This window comes from Frieseomelitta varia, unplaced genomic scaffold (assembly GCF_011392965.1).
Source record: "Frieseomelitta varia isolate USP_RPSP 00005682 unplaced genomic scaffold, Fvar_1.2 scaffold_140, whole genome shotgun sequence".
NCBI lineage: Eukaryota > Metazoa > Arthropoda > Insecta > Hymenoptera > Apidae > Frieseomelitta > Frieseomelitta varia.
In genome coordinates this window covers 216,572-222,571 of record NW_025109084.1, presented here as the reverse complement: position 1 = coordinate 222,571, position 6,000 = coordinate 216,572, and the positions used below count along the sequence as shown (strand labels likewise).

Here is a 6,000-nt window from a genome sequence, read left to right as displayed (position 1 = left end):
TTTTTTTCCTTTTTTTTTTTTTTTTTTTTTTTTATGTTTTTCTCCTTCTCTTTTTTATTTAATTTTAATCGACAGTGCCCCGGTCGAATTTTTGCTCTGTTGGATATTTCCTAACTATCAGTTAGAATTCTCCCTGCAGCTGGAAAAAATCCATCCACGTTGAGAGATTCGAACGTTCGACTAGTTACCGAAGACATTGCTATTTCGGAATACCCTGAAGAAATGATTAGGTGTTGGAATCTGATCAAAATATGAACACTTTTAACAATCGAGTCTTAACGTCTTGCGCTGGAATGACGTGCCACGCAATTTTTTGTTCCAAAATTGTAATATTTTCTCAGTTTTAAGTATACTCAAAAGTGAAACAAAATAGAACAAAGCAAATAATGAATTTATTACTTCTCAATAATTTCTATCCGGTGATGTCATACCGACGAGTTGAAAAAGAAAGCGACGAATTATTGCGTACGGTTTTGTCGCTCGTTATGGTCCGCAATCAGTTGCCGACGCAAGTGGTTAATAACTTTTGCACTGACGAACAATTTCGCTATCCTCGGGACAACCTTGACGAATCAATATTGAAAATTGTTCAGAGTTTGCCAGAATTACAGAGAAGAATAACGACAAAGTGCAGCACTGTCAAATAATTAATTGTTCTATATTATTCTGTTCTGAAAGATAATCAAACGGGACCTATAATGCATCTTGCACGCACGTCAACCATTCGTTAGATAATTCGTTGGAAGTTTGAGCATCTATCATTCATCGTCCGGTGAACAACGCGTGCATAATGAAAGGGTCGCCTTCAACGGGTGTGGTAATGATAAAAAATTACACGAGAGGACGTTCCGGGGATCGAAGGGAAGATAGAGTGGCCACGTTTCAACGATGGTATCTCGTTCATCGTGGTTAACAGGGCCGAGCCGGCTTTCTTTCTTTCGTATCGAGCTTAATGAATGCTACGAGTTACGAGAACTCGCGAGGACCGTTCAGCGAATGAGAAGAAAAAAAAAATAGAGAAGGGAGAGAGCAGCAACGCGAGAGCAACATCGACCCGGTTAATTGAGAAATACCGCTTAAGCGAATTAACCGACTGCCGGAACCACCGAATTCAAATGGATAGCTTCCGGTGCCGGGCTCGTTTAGCGTTATCTCTCTCTTTCTCTCTCTGTGTGCATTAACAACCCCGGAGAAATGATCTTATCGCTCCCGCGATACCTAAGGGCACTTTTTCGACCACTCGAAGCCAATTTACAGTAAATAATCACGTCCACGGTGTTACTAATGGCGCACCAGCGTGTAACAAATAGCCCGTGAAACTCGTTAGTTTCGTTTAACCGTGTTAACATAATTCATTTTTCATCCATTCAACTGCTGATTATTCCTTTGCCAGAAATTGAAGATCTACGAGCCAGTCGAATATAATAAATATGATAGATGATAATTTATTTTTGACAAAACTAATTTCCAGATTAGACTAAAGAAATTACTTGCGAGTTAGTTCGCCAGTTACTACGTATTTTCTAATGATTTATTTGAAAAGTCTGCGGGTAACGACTGGCGGGATTATTAAAGCGAAATTGGCTATTATGACTGCGCGATTGGAGAGATTTGGAGAATCGGCCTTTCAAACCGATCATGGCAACTTCGGTGGCAAATATTTGGCAATTAGCGATTTACATTCAGTTAGTTGGTTAGTGCGTTGTTATTAATATCTCGATACTAGCCTGTGCAATGCGTTACGCCGATCATTGATAATTGATTTGAAGTGCAAGAATAATTTAAGCCTTTCTTATTTTCTTTTTTTTTTTCAAATTGTTCGTTACGATTGTACGACTAGAACGGGTAATGGAAATTAGCAAAACGTAATTAATATGCATCAAGCAGGCGAATGCGAACGTTTCTGAATGGGCGACCGAAATAGAAGCAGAATTTCAGTCACGATAGCCCTTTATTCAGACCGCGATTAAAATTAACTCCTTCACGCATTCACAGTGTAATTTCGTCCACACGACGGGGTGAAATATCATTTCTGTTTCATTAATTCGTCGCTTTAACGCGGCAGAGTTATACCCTTTTGAAAAGTACAATTTCTTTTTATTTGTGCCAATCTATTCAGGATTATCGAGATTAGTAGTTAACACAACGATGATTCTTCCAAATTAAATTGGCAAATTTACAAATCACCAGGGATTTTCCTTTGTGCAAAATATATTATCTTACATTTTTTTCTTACACCGTGTATTCTGAATGTGCCATGAACTGTCCATTTCAATTTTTTTTTTTTATCACACCGATATCAAAAGCGTAAAATTTCCATCAGAGACATTGAAGTCAAAAAAATAGAGAAACCTCGTAATAAAATGTTTAAAAATGCGCTGTTTTACGTCTATAAAATATCTAACAAGAATTATAAATTGGCCATTTTCACCACTTTGGTAATTCTAGCGTTAATGAAATAATATATATATATATATATATACACAGAGTGTTTCGTAACTTGTGGGAACCCACTTCGAGAGCTGATTGTACGCCTGAAAATAATGAAAAAAAGTCATATAAATATCTGTCTTCGTTTATGAGATATAATGAAGTTTATGAACAGAGCAAGTCGCAATAGTGAAGCTAGTTTTACCAGAGATGGTATATTCAATGTTCATCATAATCATAATTGGGATGAAGAAAACCCACCTAGCCCAAATCTAACGTCGCACGATCTGCAACTGCGAGATATCCCGTCTATAAATAAGTTAATTTCACGATCGAATCGGTGGCCGGTACGAGACGAACTCGGCAACTTCGCAAACGACGCGAATAATCTCGCAGCGAGTGGCCGCCAGGTTCGATAAAGTTGGCGAAAGTTGGCTGACCTCGGCAACAGCCGCGAAGATCACGGAGGAAGAAGGCGATTTCTACGTCTCGTCGGAAATAGACGCGTCTCGAACGAGGGTACCGGAGGAGATGTGTGTTGCAGTTATATCAACCGGTCGAACGAGCAGCAGGTGCGAGCATCATCTTCCATGCACGCCGGGCCATACGATTTTATTGCGGCAATAAAATCGGAATAATGCGCGCGACGAACGCTGCTGACGAGAGCTTCGAGGGAAAACGAACCACGGTCCTATTTGTGTGCCAGGGAGTATAAATTTTCAATCATCCCCTGGGCGGCGGTTTATATCCGAGCCGATCTAACGAACTGCGTGCCTGCGTTGCGGCGTAATGCATACCGAAAGTTGTATACGTCGCGAATAACGTGTCCCGTATTTTTATTGGCGCCGATTGTTTTGACGGGCCGAGTTTTGTGTGTTTTTCCGCGCGTTGAATCGTTTATAAGGGATAAAATAGGGACACGTTGATGCACGTTCTTATCACGATGACAGAATTTTATGTTAGAGTGATTAGGGCGAGACAAAAGCTCTGTAACATGGGTGTCCAACCTTTTAGATCATTGGCAGAATTGAACAAAAGAGAGTTGTTGAGAGCTGTGCATATTTTTTTTATCAGTTCAGTGTAACTTATAGTGAAACTTTTATAGTGAAACGATACCTTGGTTCGAAAGATATATTTATATTAATTTGAAAAAATATGAGAATTTCTAATGAGAACACCGAGCTTGTTTTTCAGATACATGAATATCTGGTTTGATACAGGTGACAATACTAAGAGTGTTTTCAAAATTGTCTCGTCCAAAATATTTCTTCTTATTTCATTTTTTGTGTGCTTCACGTGGGAAAAATGTCTGCTCGCAAATATAAATATTCAGGTATGGTTTATAAGTCTTGTAAAGACACTTGAACACATTATTTTCTGGAGCTGTACATTTGATTAAAACTGAATTCCACTTGCATGTTCGGTGGCAACATATTGATATTAACTGAGAATGGAGTAGCAAATATGCCAATCGTCTCTAAAATAAAAAATGTTTCGTTGACTCTTAAATAATTATTCGTAATTAATCACTCTAACACTAAATTAAAAGAAAAGCACGATTATTCCTGGTTAAAATGATTCAAATAATAAAATTCTTTTAATTTTGATTGGACACACCTGCTCCATGTAATGACAATGTCGTCCTGTTTCAAACTTTAAAGAACGCGAAAGAAAATCTCATTTCGAGCACACAGACGTTTGCTCAAAACAGTTCAATCTCAGCTGAGCGAAATCCGCGCTGTAATCCGCAAGATTCACAGGCTCGATGAACCAAGCAGAGAAACGTAACGATCGGTTAGCCTCGTACAAAAGTGCCATTGTTACCGGATCCACCAATGAACATCAATTCGAGTTAGTCTCGTGTTAAGCTCGACCGCTACGTCGCTGCGCCACTTGCTCGGAAGATAAAGGACGAGAGATCAGGTTTTTGCATTCATTCATGGGCTCGCGGGCAAAGAACTCGTAGAAAGAGAGAGAGCGAGCTAGTCAGCTGGGATAGTTGGGTGGGAAACGCGAGGAAGAAAGAGAGAAGAAAATAAAAAAAAAAAGAAGAAGATCCGCGTGTGTCTGTGCAGCGACGCACTTGGACCCCTTTCACTCGACGTTAGCCCCCCCTGATACCGCATAAAATATAGTATTGTTCGCGCTCTGTTAGCCTAGAGTGGAGAACGAGTATATTTAGGAAAGGGCGGCGTTCTTTCATATGTTAAGCAGATCAGTGTCGGCCGACGAGATAGAGGGTGAAGCGGGTGTTTGGCGAGGCTTTGTGTATGTGTGTGTGTATGCAATGGGGAGAGAGAGGAGGAGAGTGTAGCGCGCGAATGGCGCGAACATCCCCTACTACGACTTTTACCCAGGAGAAGACCGAGTCGCTACACAGTGCGCGCTCCTAAATGATTGCCGGCTTGACTTAATGTTGTGAAAAATAGCCGCGCACTCCCGCGCACTCTCTCACGGATATTTTTCTTTATAAAAAGACGGAAGCAAAGTGATGAATCCAATTTTTTAGCATATAATTCGAAGCTCTCTCGCCGCGACGATTTATATTCGTCGCGTATACCGACGTGCTCTCGCACGATCTCGCGAAAGATCGTGAAATCTTCCATCGTTCGCGAAGTCGAGCGTCCGAGTGAAAAGAAAAGGGATAAATTCGTTGACGTGTGCGTCTTAAGGTTCGATGTTTCAATTAAACACTCGTCTCAAAGACGAGCTAAACGTCAGTAGTGCGGCACGGTTTCTCTCTGCGGATGATGGCCTCGGGAACATTTTTATCGCGCAATGCACTGCTCGTGAATTAATGCTGTCTCGATTTTACGACGCGAGCAACGCCGGGACCAAGTGTCTCGTAACATTGTTCGCTGAGGTAGGAAGAAAGGGAGAAAGACGTTCCTACCTGGCTGCTGTTGCAAATCAGATCCGAGCAGCTTGAAAAAGTAGCGCGCTTCTTGCGTAACGATGTGCTCTCCTGCGACGCAAAAGTGCCTTCTTCTTCTACCACCGAGAAGGAAATGAAACGGTATTCTTGGAACTCTTGAATTTAATATCTAATACAATTTCAGACATTTTAAGATTGCGAGTGGCAATTATTGTTAAAAATCGAGATGAAGATTATATAAATTACTATCCGAGGTATCTGATGAAACTATAATTTATTAAACTGTAGGGTTCAGATTTCAAAATTCTGAAATCAGTCCCGATATTTTGCTTCAATTCGCCGACGCCCCCTTTGTTACTTCAAAAAACCAGAGTCTCGTATTACTAATTCCGCAACTTAGGTCGTTCAACATTTAACGACTTTAATTGACGTTCCGCTCGGCAATATTTGCACCGCCGATCCGTGGTCCATTTGTGGTTAGGTTCGTTCACGTCGTGTCCGCGATAAAACCGGCCAGCAGCCTCGTTCGACGAAAACGGGGGAAACGTCACGTTGTTACGTGTCGTGTAATTCTAACGAGTTTCACAACGGCGATATAAGTCGCCGTTGGTTCGCCTCTGCCTGGCTTACGGCGAGACGCGAAATGAAAAGGTCTAGAGGAGGGAAGATAGAGCCCTCGCGAAAGGAGAAACGCA

The 6,000-nt window shown here is 41.1% G+C and overlaps 1 protein-coding gene across 3 annotated transcripts in view; it reads left to right on the top strand.

Moving 5' to 3' along the window:
• Positions 1-6,000, top strand: part of LOC122532395 (semaphorin-2A) — a 592,180-nt gene that overhangs the window by 512,369 nt on the left and 73,811 nt on the right. The window lies entirely within an intron of this gene.